Raw genomic sequence first — 19,050 nt, 5'->3', positions numbered from 1 at the left:
ATAAAATCTTAAAAAATTAAAATCAAATAACTGAAAAATAATAATTTAAAAAGAAATGCAATTTTTACAAAATTAAAATTTTCTTTTGAAACATGAGCAACCTTACCATTCTGAGCCAGTATGTCTATGGATATTTGTTTGCTTGCTTGTTTGTTTTGTGGGAATTCTGGAATCAGAATTGACATTCACAAATTCACAGTAAATCTATCTGCAATGTATACTACATCATAAAGTAGATCTGAAATCACACATAACTCATTTAAGAAATTCACTTGCTGATGTTTCTTTAAGAAAGATGTCTAAGAAGTTATTTACTAAACTTATTATTTGCCTAAGTGTATAAACACACTAATCTCCCAGGGGTGTTTATGTTATCCAAAGGTAAGTAATGCATTTGATGGGGGTGGGGAAGATAGCGAATTTGATCCAGTGAACTCAATTATGGCCCCATTCCAAGGATTTCTACCTTTCTTTTACAAAAATAATAGCTGCCACACACCTGACACTTCTTCCCGAGTTTCTTCAATAAATAAGAAGGATACTTCAGAGCATGTGTGCATACTCACTCTGCCTTTTTGTCTCTCTCTCTCTCATTTTACAGCTCTTCTGGGTCCCCAGCTGATTTTCTTCGCAAGGTTAGTTGCTAATACATTCCTAGCACCCATGCATTATTAATGCTCACCGCTCTCCAAGGTGGCAGTGACAAATAGGAAGCAAAATCTACTGACTAGTGGGGAATGTACTTTTTAGTCATGCTTGAATTTTTCAATCCATTCTGCTTGTTGAGGATTTTTCAGTAGAGATTCTGTGACAGAATGTGCTTTATACCTCTCTTCTCCTTCACTCTCTCCCCACCTTTTTGTTTGTCAAAGCTAAGAGACATTCAGGTAGCTAGAGAAAGGATTACGCCTCAGGGCTTTGAGGAGGAGGCGAACAAAAAATACTTTTGATGGTTGCAAGAGCAGCAAGATCGCTGTTCCTCTTCGCATGTTGTAAGTGGCAGTTTTGATCCAAAAAGACTATGCATGTAGTCAAGTAAATTATACTATTTTAACGAGGTTATTCCAGCAGTAGTATTCGCAGAAATCATACCAAGTGTGTATCATGAGAAACACTGATTGTTTTAATGTGCAGCTTTCTTTCTTCAGATATAAAATCCTATTCACTTCACAATATAAAGAAGCAATCTGTGAAGAGATTCTGAGATAGTTACTGGGAACTATAAATCCCACCAGTGGTTTCTATTGCATTAGTTTAATTCAGAATTTCTGCATTTACAGTATTATACCTTTGTGCATGTAATGATGAGCTTTTAGAAAATACCTTTTAAGTGAATAAAAACTTAATTCACAGAGAACACAAGAACTGGAACTCCCCCAGCAACTGGAGTTGGGAGCAAACCCCTTTTTTAAAAAAAGTACATTTCCCCAGTTTGAAGATGGAAATAAAAATCTTTAACATCAAGTAGCCAATGTCCACAACACCCATGTTTGTGAATTCTTAAATATTCCATTTCAACCACGGTGATCACTAGTTCTCAGGTAAGAAAAATGAACATTTGGATAAATCAAAGGAGGGTTAGAACCAGAGAAGCAAGGGTAACACCATGGCCCTTTATATGCAATTTCAGTTTCTCCTAAGGGAAGAAAAAAGTACAAAAACTTGTTTGCTTGTCTATTGTCTATCAAATATTTTGCTAGGGGCTTTCAATATATTATCTCATTTAAATATGACACCTATCCCATGAGTTAGGTATCATTATATCTGCTTTACAATTAAAAATGAAAACTGAGCCAGTGCAATTTAGGAAGAGCCTAAAAAGTGGCCAAACTAATTCAAAACAAATCAATTTGATGCCAATGAAGGAATTCAAAGTCTAAGGAGGCAACAATTGTGTAGTGCACAGAACAGGGGCTTTGGCTTCAAATTAAGAAAAGAGAAAAAAAGAACAGCAACAGAAAATGACCATCAAAATTATTCAAGTGATCAAAATATTAATGAAAGTGTCAACTGTGAAACCAAATAAAACTATAACTCAATATGCCAGTCTGAACTAAACAAACATGGTTTGAAGTACACACCAAATCAGGAAGTTAAAACTCAGAATAAGAATGATGATAAAACTGAAGATATAAGGCTAGAGTTGACTAAAGCCATAAAAAATTTCAGGAAAAAGACAAAATCATCTCATAAAAGAAGACTAAGTTACAAGGTAGTCACGGAAAAGTAGATTTAACTGAAAATATACTAAGGGACTTTAAAGAATGAAAGCAACCAACATAATGGAGACAAAATAACTTACAAATGTCTAAAAGAAAGTAACAGATATCGGAGGAAGGCAAATAAATTATTTCTGATTTTTCTAGTCTGGCCCCATCCACTTGCACATTGCAGGGGATTTTCCTCGTGCCCCACTATCTGCTAACCAGGGAGCTCTGGTGTCACCAAACAGGACTTTCCTGTATCCCATGGCTAGGTCAGGCTAAGATTGAAAATGACACCGTTATTAAGATAAACCAAAGTGGGATTTAGGAAGGTAAAGACACAGTTATTTATCCAAGTGCCGATTTCACTGGGCCAACTGACACAAATTGTTTAAAAAGCAAGATTCTGCCCTCAACAGTTTCCAGTCTCATCAGGAAGATAAAATGAGGATACAGCTAAAAGCCCACACCACAGTGGCTCATTGCCTAGTGGAGATAGAGATTAAATTCTACCCCAAGTTCAGAGGTGGGAGAAACCATTACCATCTGGCGGGTAGAAGAGATCATCTGCTCCAAAGATGTTACAATTGCTTAAAATTGTTTTTTGCAACTCACTTTTTGGATTTCTTTTTTTTTTAAATGTTAAAAACAAAATCATCTCAGTCATGTTCTGGCCAAAATACATGTTTTCTCCTTTTTGTTTTCCCATATTTTTTTGCTATTCGACACTCCAAACATCTTTAATCTGATCTTAAAAATCAAATTCACTAATGACAGTAATTAAAAGGGCTATCATTCAAGATATTAAGTGGTACACTAGAAGCTCAATCTCTCCCCAAAGAATTTTCAAATTTATTTTAAAGAATGACAAGGTTGAAGTAATATGAATACAGTGTCTCATGGTTGCTAATTCAGAATACCACACCTCTTTGGGTATATACATTTCACATGTGTATTTTAAATCTGTCAGATTAAGGTGCATATCATGTGAACTAAATAAATCAGAAAGTGGGTCCTTCCTTCAAGATACCCATGTCACTCTAAAGTTCCTCTCTACCCAGTCACTGGAGCTCGTGTTTTAAAAACATATATGAGTTCATGTCATCGCCTTAATGAAAACTCTCTAAAGGTTTTCACTGAAGAGTCACAGCTTCAAGATACCACAGAGCAAACTCCTGCCTAACACCAGTTTCTGTCCCCTCCATGGCCTTTTTGGTGACACCTTTCCAGTGACACAACCTTCTTGCTGTTTCCTGAACAAACCAACTTCATCCTTAGTGAGGGCCATTGCCCAGCTCTCCCGCTGCTGGTGAGGCATTTTCCCCAGATCTTCATATAGCTCTTTGTCAAATATTAATTCAGATCCATTGCCAAAGAGAGCCCTTCCTTGGCCTTGCACCTAAAGTAATGCCAACTCTGCGCACTTCTGCCCTCTTGGTCCACAGAATCCCATTGCTCTTTGCCCTAATTTATTGTTTTCCTGATACCTACAATGGGTTTATTTGATCCCGTGTTTACTGTCTGTCTCCACCTCCCCTAAATTGTAAGCTCCATGTCTATCTTGTTCACTGCTCTATCTGCAGTGCCTAGAACATATTCAGCAAAGAAATATGAGAATCGAAGAATCGAGTGAATAAAAGAATAAGTATATGAATGAAGGTAGTGGCATTAGATTAATCTCACTCAGCCTTTCTCTTTTGTAGTGGTTACAAGGGAAGAGTAGTTTCCCTGTGGAAGGAAGACAGAGTTCTCTGTTCTTCTTATCTACTTCTCCTGGCTCGATTAGAACTGAGAGGGTGACTAAGGGAAATTAGTTGAGATATTGCCATGAACGGAATTGCCTAGTATTTAGTTTTATGTTACCTAACTGACGTTTCTTCAATCCTCTTCCTCCAGTAAACATTTCCATAGTTAATGGTGTTAAACATAAAAGAAGAAACAAATGCACAGACACAGTGTGTGGACAGTTTCACACTTACTGATAAGTAAAAATACCTGCTGTTTTGCAGCTGGCCGGCAGACACAAGAGAAGCTAGAGAATGTAGAAGGTGTTTCAGAGTAAAATGAGAGCTGAGAGATATTTTCCAAAATGGATTTTTTAAACCATTTCCAAGCTAAGCCACTCTTTTCCTCCTGCATTTCGACGACTTAAATTTTCTTCAACTCAAAGCAGAGTTTAGGGAAAAATGACAACAGACACAAGGAAGACATAAAGTTCAAATTTAAAGGCTAGCAACTGTAAAGACACACATTTTTAAATGTCCTTGCATGAGTGGGTTTTATTATTTCTTGCAGTGATTTAGATAGTAGGTAAGAAAGGGAAGTAGTCACTGGCCAAGCATAGATAGAAATACAACACTAGAGGGGCGCCTGGGTGGCTCAGTTGGTTGTGTCTACCTTCGGCTCAGGTCATGATCCCGGGGTGCCCCATGCAAGGCTCCCTGCTCAGCGGGGAGCCTGCTTCTCCCTCTCCTTCTACCCTTCCTCCTCCCCTGGCTCACGCTGGCTCTTTCTCTCTTTCTCTCTCGTGCTCTCTTTCTAAAATAAATAAAATCTTAAAAAAAAGAAAAGAAATAGAATGCTACAGATCAGGAGCAGAACTGAGCTGTGCTCATTTCAGTACTCAAATGTTTCCTTATTTAAAGTTTCCAAGTATTAGTTATGAATGTCACTTTTTAAAAATATTGGGAGGAAAAGTCCCTGATCAAGACCATCAAAACAAAAGGAAAATTATTCAATCAATGTTAAAAAAAGGAAAGAATAATTATTATTGCTGAGGATGGAAAACAATTTAATATTTTCCTTGTTGTTCTGTTCTTACTGTTTTGTGTTTTTTTTTTTTTTTTTTTTTAGCTGTGGGTACAAATGGTATCTAGTCCATATGCAATAGACCGTGGGGCCCCTTCATGGTACCTCTCCTGGGAAAAGCAGCAATAAAGAGAGAGCTTGAAATGAAAATCATGAAGGTGAAGTCTATACTCAAAAGGATTAGAGAAGCTAAAATATTGATCATGTATGGTGATAAGCCACGTAACCTGTAAGGTGTGAATATCTGCACATATTTCTGAATGTCAAAGCCATACACTTAATGCTAGGGAAGGTTTTGTACGAAAGCATGTAATTTGTTGCAAGGCAAATGCAACACTGCATTTCATTGTCATAGGTTACTATTTCCCACCCAGAATCTGTAGCTGTACCTCACGCAGGCACTTCCAGGTTCGTTCCTGGGTAGGTTCACTCAAAATCTGCAGCATGGAAGAAAGGGAGAGAGGGAGAAGGAAAGGGAGGAGGAGGGAGAAAGCTAGGTGGAAGGGGGAAAAAAAGAGAGAAGGAAAGAGAAAAGAAGGAGGGTGGGAGGAGAGGGGGAGTCAAGGAAGGAAGGAAGGAAGGAAGGAAGGAAGGAAGGAAGGAAAAAAGTTATCAACCACAAAAACCATGGGTTTATAAGGGAAACTAGTCAAATAGACTTTTTGGCAAATATGCTATTCAGTTTAATGAAGAAATAGCTTGAAGTGTATTTATACAGATTTCCTCTGCTCACTCTAATTCCATTGGTCCAAATTCTATCAGTTCTTCAAGATTCATCTAAAAGTCACATTTCTTTCTTATTCCAGAAACTATTTCCCCAATACTATAAATTTATATTTTGCAAAAAAAAAAAAAAGTAGCTTGATATGTATTTATCCAAAGAGTCTCATTCTATAGTGGAATCCACTATAGAAGACTTTGAAAATGTTATAAAACTTTGGCCTGCTAGTTCTGTCAGAAGCCCTGTCCATGCAGACTTGAATGTTTAGGGAGAGGAGAATATCATGATATTGCTTACAAGGGTGACAAGTGCATCGCCTAAATGTTGAGTAGCCTGACCTTTCTTTGCTTTTAAAGAAATTTTACTAATGTCTCTAAAACCAAAATATTAATCTAGGTGGGTAATATGTATGTTATTTAAGGCATAACTATCTGTAGAAATAGATATTTAAATATAAAATCAACAGACACTATGTGGTTGCACTTATTTTTTTGCCTTTAGTATGTACCACTGGGACTCACCATTACTATCACAGGCCATGATTAGTAGCATATTCCCAGAGCCCATCTCCATTAGGAACACAGAGGCCCTGTCACTCTAGGTCATCTGTGAAAGTGAAGAAGGCACAAGTGTAGAAAGGCCAAAGAGGTCTCTCTCCCTAGGTAAAAGGTTTAATGCCATCTTTATCATGCATTTTAACCCAATGGTTTTGCAATAATCTCTGGGGAAGTTTCCCATTTACTTAATAAATTATTTATCAGTTACAGTATCTATAACATAAAAGAATTTGTTTATACACAATTTCCTGCGTAATTTTAATTGAAGTGCTTCATGTAACTTCTAGTCCTTTCTGAGGTCTGTAGTCAGTGATTCTTAAATAGCAATGAGAAAATGGTATAGTGAGGTTAGGTAACTTGTTCCAGTTGGAATAGCTATGTATACTCTTAATACAATAGGGATTATTTTCATGCTTTTATTGGCATTACACTGAAAGCATGGGCTATATTTAAGGTAATCATACAATCTGTGGTCCAGGCCAGAAAAATTTTGGAATAAAAGAGGGCATCAATAATACACCAAGAAAACAGGAGCTACACACAGCATGTCCCAGGCAAATGGATATACGGTCATTTAATTATCTCATGATACCACCAAAGGAAGCTCCATGGTTTTAACTAAAAGCTGGTTTATTACCGAAAAAATGCACAGGTCAGGGGAAAATCTAGATGGGTCAATGTAAGTTCACTAGGTCTGGGGGAACGTCTGAGATAAGAGGAGGACATGTTAAATTTATGCTTTTCCCTCTAACAGTTTTGCTTTGACATTACACATAACAATAGAATCTTATAATTTTGGGAAAAATGATTGATCTACATTTTTCTTTACTCTAATATCAATTCCTTTTTTAAAGATTTATTTATTTGAGAGAGAGAGAGAGTGAGCAGGGGGAGAGGCAGAGGGAGAGAGAGAATCCTTGAGCAGACTCCCCACTGAGTGCAGACCCTGATGAGCACTGAGCTCTATCCCAGGACCCGGAGATCTTGACGTGAGCCAACACCAAGAGTCAGCTGCTTAACCAACTGAGTCACCCAGGCATCCCTATTAATTCCTTCTTAAAAAGCATTTGTTAAGCTCTAGAACATTCATTTATGCGATTCTTCATGTAACTATCATTAATATTTACTTTGGCCAAGCACGGGTACAAGTGCAAGGACTACAAATATGAATAAGATAAGGTGACTATCCTCAAGAGGTCACATAAGAACAAGAAAGCCAGTAGCAAACAGTGTAACAGGTATATAATGATGTTAAAAATTCACAAAGCATGTGATGGAAGCTTCCTGAAGAAGGCAATTGTTGGCTGATAATCTGCAATCTGTGAAGGAACAAGGAAACAAGAGAACTCACACAGAAGAAACAAGGAAACTCACACAGACATGGTCTTGCCCCATAAAAATGATGACCCAAATTTAGCTAATATTAGAGGTGGAGGGAGAGAATGGAAACCAGAATGAACTGGGTATTGAACATATGAAAAATTTAGGGAGTGACAAGCAAAAAAGATTTTATCTTAAAAGTATATAATATAAATTTCAAAAAAATGGACACAGAATTTTCCTTTTCCAATGTATTTTCAACTCCTTGGAATCAGAACTGGCATAGTGACTTCCTATGACAAATGGAAGTTGGAAGAAGCTGTTCATGTTTTAAATTTGAGATTTAAGAGGCCTTGCACGCTTCCTCTTGTTCTGAGGACCCCTGATAGTTCAACATGAACAAGACACAGGTAACCTCTTGGAGGATGGAAGACTCCATGGGGAGGAGCTACATCCCTAGCCAACAATCAGCTAACTCCCAGCTGACACAGAACCTGACTGTAGAGGTGTAAGGGAGTCCAGCAGAGACCAGAAAATCATCCAGCTGAACCCAGAGCAAGTTGTCAAATGCAGTTGTAGACTAAATAAATAGTTATTGTTTTAAGCCACTAAGTTTTCTAGTAATTAGTTAGTTTTCTAACTGATTTAATGTATGTATAGATATATCTATACACACACACGCAGACACACACACATGGATACATATGTGTGCATTAACATATGCATATATGTATGTATCATTAGGTTTATATAAATAATATATAACATAACAATATAATTATGCACATGTGGGCATATTCTAGATCTCATATATGCATGTACATTATATACACATGTATTTAAATAAACACGTATGTCTATATGCATGCATATAGACATATAAGTCTATGTACATGTATATACTTATATGTCTATATACATACAACATATGTGTATATACTGACATATACATACACACATACACAAACTATTGTTCTTGTTGAAATCTTTACTCACAAATTATACTTACCAAAATGACAAATTGTAATTCTTTTATAATTTTGTATAATCCTTTTATAATTCTAAATTATGAAACATATTATTCACTTGCTGTTGGACCACATAATTCCCAAGCACTTTCACACTCCTTTTTCCAAATATGTGATTGGTTCTGAGGAAGCAGGCAGAAGCTCAAGGAATGTGAATTTTAACAAAACTCCAAAGCCTTACATTCACTTTCCTCTTGCAACCTACCAGGAAGAGCTTACACCAAACACTTGCATACCCAAAATAGCTTAGATAGGTGACAGAAGTATTTCTTATTTTGGCTGGTGGACCTGCTGCTGGATATGTTGGTATGTGGGGAATGACTGCTAAAAGGAGGTGCCTAGGTATTGATCATTATTGCCTCAGCGGATACAAAACAGTGCTAACTGGGTTAAAAGGAGAGGAAAGAACACAGTTGGGGGGAAATGTGGGGACTAGTGGAAGAAGTGCCTTCAAAGATGCTCAGGTTGTTTATTCCCTTTCTGGAAATTTAATAAGAATTGCTTTCATATATTCAAATAACTTGAGATGTATCTGGGTTAACACATATTTCTTGAAAAAACGTTATGTAACATATCTCTATGTAAATTACTTTGATTAGAATATCTAAACTCTGTAATTTGAGGAAATAGGAATTTTGGCTGGAAGTTTAAGGAGAAGAGAGGGAGAAAATATGTAGAAGTTTTGCATCTCCATGAGGTAAGTTACCCTAGGTTAATCACGTCCTATACTTTCTAACTTGGGAGTAAATGAGTCAGAGCAAATTGAGACCATAGAATTAGGTATTCCAAATGTGTCATTGAAGATGAATTAAGATGGCCTAGAGACAAAAAAAGAAAAATTAAAACATTAAATCAATATAGAAAATAAATGAAATATTGGAATCATAAATAGCTCAATCCTAGGTCCTCTTCCTTTTTACATTTTCCTTTCACTCCACAAAACCACTTTTTTTGCCCAGGATTTTCTTAATTGGCATGCCAGTGACCCTCAAGTTTATATTTCTTAACAAGAAATATCTTTTGTTCTCTCTATTTGTATATCCATTTGAATATGTTACTTTTAAATGTCATAAAGACATCGCAAACTCACTGAGTCATTAATTGATATTATCATCTTTATATCCAGATTTGATTATCTTCCAGTTTCTTTTATTATTGAATGACCCTGGCATCCATCCAGTCCTGTGAGTCAGAACTCCATGCGTTACTTTTGATACTTGGCTTTTTCTCACCCCAGATCCAATATTTTATTAGGTTCTATCAGTTTCACTTTCCAAAACCCCTGACCCACATTCACTGCAATCCATCTATCTTTATTGCCTATCATATCTTGTCTGGGTTACTTCCATGGCCTCCAACTTTCTTCTCTTCATCGACTCTTATTCCTCTAATCTTCCCTCTCCACCGAACTAGAGTGATCTTGTGAAAACACAAATGTGATCATTTACTCAAAAATCTTCGATAGGGGCACCTGGGTGGCTCAGTCTGTTAAACGACCAGCTCTTGGTTTCAGCTCAGGTTGTGATCTGAGGGTTGTGAGATCAAGCCCCAAGTTGGGCTCTGCACTGGGTATGGAGCCTGCTTGAGATTCTCTCTCTTCTTCTGCACTTCTCCCCCAGCTCTTGCACACACACACTTCTTTCTCTAAAATAAATAAATAAATCTTTAAAAAGTCTTCAATAGTTTTTCAATTTTTTTTTATTACCAAGACAAAAATGTTTATTATTATCTAGAGGGCTCTGAACCCCACTTCTCCAGCCTACACATCATCCCTCTACATTGAGATATTGAGATGATTTAAACAGAGTGGAGAGTAAAATAAATCTGCAATTTACTCAGTGATACTTTTGATTCTAAGGGCAGTCCCCTTTCCTCATTTGTCTTGCCCGCTTTGCTTCCAACGACCTCCCATTTCTGTTCTCCAGTTAGTTCCTACTCATTTTTCAGATCTCAGCTGAGATGTTGATTTCCTCAGGAAAACATTTCCTGACCATCATATTTTGGCTAGTAAAGTCCCCCTGCTTAACTCTATCTTTCATATTACTTTTCCTTCAGAATAATTGCCACAATTTGCAATTATATGCATTTTTAATCGTTAGATTACTGTCTGTCTAGATTTGTGCTGACTAATATGGTAACCACTACTCATGTATCACTACATAAACTTAATTTAACCACAAATTTTTTTAAATATCATTTCCTCAGTCATACTAGCCACATTTCAAGTGCTCAGTAGTGCTAAAGAAAAATCAGAGTTGGGCAGTAAATTGATAAGAAGATTTCAATCAGGACTATTGCAATAGGGGAAGAGAAATCTCTACTAGCATAAGGCTCAATTCTGAATACAACATGAGAAAATGGGAATTTATAGTCAAGGATCAGGGTGGGGGTTCAATGGAAAGAGGAAACATCAAAGGTACCAGCGAATTCTGGCTAAAGTGACCTAGCAGGATTCTTGCCGAAGACAAGCCAGAGGGATCAAATGTCACCAGGGGTTTGGTAGAGGATGAAGAACCCACTTAGATACTGAGGCCAATTAGAAATGGAAGATGAGGGATTCTAGCTGAACCAACTTGGTAGGATTCTTGCTAAAATTGGACAATGCAGAGACAAATACAGAAGTCCAATGTGAAATGTTTGGGGGAGGCCTATTTTAAATGTTTGGGGGAGCTTAAGCAGAGTTTGGTCAAAGAAAGAATCTTCATCCATAGTCACATAGGGCTAGTTGCTACTATATTGGATAGAGCAGTTAAAAAACATTTCTATCACAGCAGAAATTTCTATTGGATAGCAGAGGTTTAGACTGTATGCTCTGTGAGAGTATGATCAATATCTATTTGCTAAATATTAAAATCTGGTTCCTAGTAGATGCCCAGTAAATACTGGTTGCTTGTTATTGAAGGGAAATCTTCCCCAGGCTTCATTTCAAGTTTTTTTTTTTTTTTTTTTAATTCTATCTTATAAAGTGATTTAATTAAAATTCTTCTTATTGGGTTTGTTCACTTCCTAAAAGATTAATGAATTTGCTCATATATTCCTGTCATCATGCTTTAATAGAACTCACATTGATGGTCCCATCCTCAATTCAGTATTGTCCTATGGCTCTCCACTAAAATTTTTCTTTTTTTTATTTATTTTTAAGATTTTATTTATTTGACAGAGAGAGACCCAGTGAGAGAGGGAACACAAGCAGGGGGAGGGGGAGAGGGAGGAGCAGGCTCCCCGCGGAGCAGGGAGCCTGATGCGGGGCTCGATCCCAGGACTCTGGGATCATGACCTGAGCCGAAGGCAGACGCTTAACGACTGAGCCACCCAGGTGCCCCTCCACTAGAATTTTTCTTAAATCTGACTCTAGGTGCTAATGATTTAGTAACATCTCAGGATTAAGAACCTCTGTGGTTTAAGGGCAAACAATTCTCTTCAAGGGTTCCTAAATCACATCTGCCTCTCCTTTTAAATTGCAATATCACCTTTTTCTCATGTAGATTGATTATGGGCCAGTTGGCTTTCATCCCTATCTTTAAATCAACCATGCCCTGGTAGGGCTGGCAGGTTGCAGGAGGAATTAGAAACAAGGCCAATGAAGCTATTCTTAATTCATTCTATTTATAACCTTGAGTCGGGATTCCTTTCCGTCTGTGACCTCTGCAGGAGGGCCTGGAGGGACTGGCTTCCCCCGGAACTCTCATTTCTCTTGATTTTAATTCTCCTTTCACCACCATTATCAAGAAATTTCCAGTAAAACATTGAGAATTTTATTTAAAAAAAAGAAAAGAAAGAAAGAAAAGAAAACTGAAAAGCAAGACAATTATTTGTATGAGTGTGGAATCCAGATTCCTGACCACTTTGAAATAAATTGAACTGTCAAAGAGGCTCTGGAGGGTTTATATCTGACCCACCACCTAAGGCTAAACACAGTTTGGCACCTTCCATGGATTGATGTTCGAGCCATGGTAAATGGACCTCCGACATTCTTTGGAATGCCACAGAATTCTAAACAATAAGGGTGTATAAGATGCCAATAAGAAAAGATCAACTTTAGCAAATACAACTTTACATATAAGTTCCATCAGAGGGGGTAAAAGTTCACACAGGAATGCTACTATGTATAACATAGAAATTGTTTTTGGACCAGGTATAAATAAGAGGCGTTTATTCCCAGCACATCCTAAAGTACCCTCAAATGATCCTTCCATTATTGCCATAGGGCAAAACAACAAGATGAACCAGAGGATAGACAAGAGAGATTTAGGGAACACCAGGGCTACTCAAACAGAAAAGCCAGTTGTACTGAATTAATAACTATTAGTAGGTATTTTTGTATAGCCTATTGGGAGGAAGAACTTCAGCACTTAAAAAAAAAAATGAAGAGCTTTGGACATCACAATACAAGAAATATATTTTTCTTTCCATCTAACACTGGCTACCTTGGTTTAGGAAAACTAGCATCATAGTAGAGATGAGATCAGGATGTTAAGAAAGTATAAAAAGAACAGAATATACATTATAAAATTTTGATTTCTGAGTCTAACAGAGAAAATGGTTTGTTTTGTTTTGATTGTTTGTTTAGCTATATCCTTGGTTAAAAGGACTGAAAGTTAATACAAAAAGCTAGCTATCTGATATTTGCAGATTGTTGTTCGTAATTACACATGGAAAAGTGTATACTTTTTTATTCAGATGCTATTGTTTAGTGTTAGTTCTTTCGTTCTCAATGAACTTTATAATTAACCAACACTGTTGGTTATTCTATAGTGTTATATCATTAATTCCCTATTAGCCTTATGAAGTCCAAATTAACAAATAGTTATGGCAAATAAATTTTAGAAAACCCCTAAGTATTAAATATACTAAATGTTGTATTTAGGCAAAGGTTGGGGAAAGAAAGAAGAGAGTGAACCAATGAAACATGTAGTCAAAAGTCTACTACTGTTCAACTAACCACCCCACTCTGACAATATGTTGCTTTAAGAAGCTTCTTTCTTGGGGCGCCTGAGTGGTTCAGTCGTTAAGTGTCTGCCTTCGGCTTGGGTCATGATCCCAGGGTCCTGGAATCGAGCCCCGCATCGGGCTCCCTGCTCTGCGGGAAGCCTGCTTCTCCCTCTCCCACTCCCTCTGCTTGTGTTCCCTCTCTCGCTGTGTCTCTGTCAAATAAATAAATAAAATCTTAAAAAAAAAAAAGCTTCTTTCTTTATTAATATTTTACATGAATCTGCAAGACAATAGATAAAGTTAAGAATATGGACTTTTGAACCAGCCAACAGCAGCTGTAAACTTTCATTCTGCACTTAACTAAATAAATTACTCACCCTTTCTCACTCTTCATATATAAGAAACGAGACTGCCCATTTTCCAGGGTCATAGTCAAGCCTTCAATAAGGTGATATACATAAAAGCACCTATCACATTGTTGGTTCCTAATAGGCACCCACTAAATGAAAATATTATGTATAAGAAAATGAATTATATTTTCTTATTGGAAAATTATTATATAACATGAGCAGGACTTCTAATCAGATGACTACTGAAAAATGTGTAGTTAACATAGCTTTAAAAAATACTTTAGGATTGGGGGAAGTATCTCCTGGGATACCCTATTCACCAGTCTCCTCACATCCAACAAATTTGGTCAATATCTGGATATTCCAAAGCCATAGACCAAATCTGTGCCTCTTTAAATTGATTTTATTCTAGTAGTTATCTGGGTATTTAAAATTATAGAGAAATATTTTAGTGGCACAGATATATGAAACATCAATGAGAATCAGTACAAAGTTAAGGTTGAGGAGTATCTTCTAATTTTAATGAAAATGTTTCTGAACTCAGTTTACTTTTTCAAAGACTAAATCATTGATTCTGGCTAAAACCTATGCATTTAGGAACGACTAAAAAAGCAAAGATTTTGTATAGGATTATCTTCACTAGTTTTAAAAATTACTCAAGAGCAGGTATTGGGTTTGTCATTTTTCTGAACTACCCAACTTTGTATATGCAATCAGAGCGATGAAAATAATGAATATTTAGCAAAGAGCTGAGAATAGTTACAAAGCAGATGAATTTTCATATATATATGGCTAAATACTTAAATATATATATATATTCTAAATGTAGTTAGTCTTTGTCACTGTCTAGTATATTGGGTAAATCTATATTTGAGAAATTTCTGATAGAGGCTTATTACGTCCCTACTAATTTAGAACCCAACATTCATACATTATATAAAAAATGAATTACAGTGGACCTTATTCATGCTGAAACAAACATACTGTGTATGTAGTATTTCCCAGCAAATGGTACTACTGGAAAAAATAATTTTGCATAAAATACACAAGCAAACATTGGTACCAAAGAATGGCTCTTTAAGAACTTCCCCCTTACCGAGGCCCCAACTCAAATAGGACAAGGTTTTGGCAGAACAATCATTTGTGTTTTCTAAATGAAGCCATTTTGTGCCAATTAAGTTTTTCTTCTTTGCTCTTCTTTTCCTGGTAACTAATGAAGGCCCAGTGCATTTTATGGCTTAAAAAGAAACTTTGCTACTGGCTTGAGACCAAGCCCACCAAATATTGGCTTCTAGGTCACTTTGTCAGTCATTGATATTACTTAGAAAATGAGGAAATGATCAGTAATAGGAATGCTGACGAAGCGACTGTGACACAATTTTAATTTATCTGTCTTGACTATTTCCTTTTTTTATCTGTAAGATTGAAGATGATCTAAATCTATCTACTTATGGCTATTAGGGTTCACATTTTCACCTTTGCTACCAATGTAATTCCACCTGTCTATGACTGTTTTTTTTTTTTCTTTACTTTCCTTTTTGTTTTTGTTTTTTTTCTGGTTTCTCAGTCTCTAACTTGTAGAGCCAATTTTCTATTTCTCCAGGACTCCTTTACCTAGCACTCTGTCATTTACTGCTGATGTGGAACCTTGTCAAAAATGCTTTCAAAATCAAGTATTTCATGAGAAATTGTGCAGCATGTTACAGAAACATTTTTATATTTTATCAACAACTAATTATTTTTTATGGCTTCACATAAAGCCACAAATTTTAAAGATGAACAGAGTAAGTATGCACTCTATTTTAAAGATGAACAGAGTAAATATAAGGTCTAGAGGCTAGATTCTAAAGTAAAAAGAATAATGATTGTAAACTCTTATATTGGAGATGAATAAATAGCTAGTATCATTAGAATACATATTTTAAAGATTATAACATTTGATCAATTCATAAAATAATAGAACTAGAAAGGCTTGATATTTAATCCGTTTCTCTACACAGAGGAAAAATATCATATCACTTATTTTTTTCCGTATGTTAAATGCTCAACCAATTTCAGAAACATAAGCTTATACTCTCAAGAATGGGGCCTTACTAAATATTTCATCTAAACACAAATTAATGCTATAAAAATTAAAAAAATTTTGAATTGAACTGATTTATTGTTAAGCATGATAAAATGTTTGATGTGCAAGGCAGGATCCACACAGGACAACAAAGACTATCATTTAGGGACCCACACAATTAATAGAGTATTTAAATTTTTAAAATTTTATTTATTTATTTGAGAAAGATCGAGAGAGAGAGCACGAGCAGGGGAGAAGGGCAGAGGCAGAGGGAGAGGGAGAAGCAGATTCCCCACTGAGCAGGGAGCCTGATGTGGGGCTTGATCCCAGGACCCTGAGATCATGACCTGGGCAGAAGGCACATTCTTAGCCAACTGAGCCACCCAGGCACCCCAATTAATAGAGTATTTAATCTCTTTTTTCCCTTGAAACATTAACTAGAACCAAAGGCCCTCAAAAGTTAATAAGGTAAACAAAACTGTTAGACAAAAAAATCAATTCAGATATAAGATTGATATGATCTAAAAAACAAAACAAAACTATTGTGATCTTACATTTTAACTTCTGCTTTATCTATTACTATCTAAAACAATGTCCTCCAAATTTTGTTTCATAGAGCACCCAAAAGTGCTATACATTAGAAAAAGCTACCACATTTAAGTAAGTTTGGGTTTGTTATGCATGTTATATCCCTGTCTTAGATATGCAGATTAACATATTAATATGAACATATTTAACTGTGCTGGGAAAGATATTCCCTGCACACATTTGAGCACAGAAGGCTTTTGGCAAAGTTTCTCATAGCATTTTACAAGACTGTCTTTTGAAGAATGCACATTGGGAAATGTTGGCTGGACCTAAAGCTTCACCTTTTAGAATGTAATTTGTCAATAATTTTAATTTCAATAAAATTTTCTTTTCCATCTCTTATGTGTGCCATGTAACAACAATTGCCCAAGAATTTTCGTTTGTTTGAACAGGTAAAAATACAAATGGCAGAGCATAAAGTCATAGCTTATTTCTCCCTAAAAATTATATAGACATTTTCATTTCTTCTTGCAGTTCCATAGAAATTTTCCATGCCAATGTTTTTTATAATTGTTTATAATGTATGAATAAATCATATTACAGAAAGACAAAGCAGGAATGGTGACCCTGTACAGGTGATTTACTGCTTAAATAAAATAAAATTTACAACAAAGCTAATCTGATATTTAAGTAATGCATAATTATTATTATTCTACAGGGTTCAGCATTAATTATAAGCAGTTAAACTGAATTACTGGTATTAAATTGCTGTTATATCACATAATCACATATTTGAAGTTTTCTCTTTCTTATCTATTATATATAAAATATTGTAAATATATTTTCCTAACCATTACTAAAATCTAGCTGTTTGCCTTTAAACATTTTCTCACATTTGTGGTAAGAAAGTAAAAGTATCTAATTAGTGATCAAAGTTTACTAAGCATTCATTTTCTATTTGCCTAGGATCCCTCATACTCAATGAGTGCTACAGGTCTACCCTACCCTACATCCTTCCATATGAAAGAGGGCTGAGGAACAAAGCTATTGTTTGGACACCAGTGAGAATGAAATTCATTATTTAAACACTGTGATAGGAAGAGATACAGACTCTTTTTTACTTTTAATAAAAATATACTAAATATATATCAGACGGTTAAACATCTGATACAATCCAGTTCAACAACCCAGAGAGTGTGCCTGTTTTGTGCAAGGCTCCATGCGAAAAATTTACAACTATTGTCAAAATGTTCCCAGAAAACTTCCTCCTCATTTCCAGGTTCTGCCCATGTTTCGTTGATACCTTAGCAGGGCTGTAATTCACCTCGGGTTACTTTTCTCTCATGACAGTCCCTAACATCTATTTCTATGTGTGGACATTTAGAAGGTCCACACATGGATAGGACGTGGACATGGACCAATACATGACATGGACCACCTTTGTTTTCTTTAATGGGGGGGGGTGAAAAATAAGATATAAGAATGCATGGTAAAGCATGACTAATGGAAACAGTGACATGATCTCCAAAGTCTCCCTTCTCTTCTATCACAAAGTTATCCCCCAGTAGGAAGAGAACAAAGGTTGAAAACAACATTTTTAAAAGGAGATTTGAATCATGAAAGGAGACTGAGAGTCAAGGAAATCTCTAAAAGCACCCATAGTTTCATAAAATGATGGCAATACAGAGAAAGATTAGGAAGGAATAATCACATAGTGCCAATCTATGAAATATTAATATTATCAGTTCAAACAAAAGTGAATGAAATAGATTCCTTTCACTTATTTTATTACTTCTTAGCTAATTTGAAATCTAGTGAATCTCTTATAAACATGATCTAAATTTAACATTTTATTTCTGCACCATTATTTGAATAAAGATTCCAAGTCTTTAATCTTGCTGGCTTGAAAACAAAATTATTTTGTAGAAGCGTTTTAAGCAGGAGTGCTGTAACTCTCTTTCATGAAAAACATGATGCAGCAGAAAAGATCAAAGATTTATAGGGAAGTTCTTTTTCCTCTTTTTGAAAGCTGATGCCCATGGCTTTCACTAATTGAAAATTTTCCTTGCAAAAACAGGCCTGTAGGCGGTCTATTTGCAGCCACCAGCATTAACTACACATCGCTGTAACTTCCTGCTTTTAGAAACTTACTAAGAGATCAATGGAACTGGATACTGACAATTTGAGGTGGACTTCACTAATTTGTAATGACATGGGCGTGCAGAAAAACAAGTAATTACCTAGCCATTATCTTTCATAGTTTCAAGTGATACAACTGACACTATCATTATCCATGAATAAGGATAAGAAAAAAATTTGGTGGTCATTAACATTGAAAACAGTTATGGCTCATTTTTACCGAAACTTTTCAATGTAGTAACTTTCACAAATTAACTATATATATATATATGAGTGTGGGGCGCCTGGGTGGCTCAGTCGTTAAGTGTCTGCCTTCGGCTCAGGTCATGACCTGGGATCGAGCCCCACATCGGGCTCCCTGCTCCACAGGAAGCCTGCTTCTCCCTCTCCCACTCCCC

Source organism: Halichoerus grypus, chromosome 4, assembly GCF_964656455.1.
Source record: "Halichoerus grypus chromosome 4, mHalGry1.hap1.1, whole genome shotgun sequence".
Classification (NCBI taxonomy): domain Eukaryota; kingdom Metazoa; phylum Chordata; class Mammalia; order Carnivora; family Phocidae; genus Halichoerus; species Halichoerus grypus.
The sequence above is the reverse complement of the archived record's forward strand: the minus strand, read 5'-3'. Positions refer to the sequence as shown.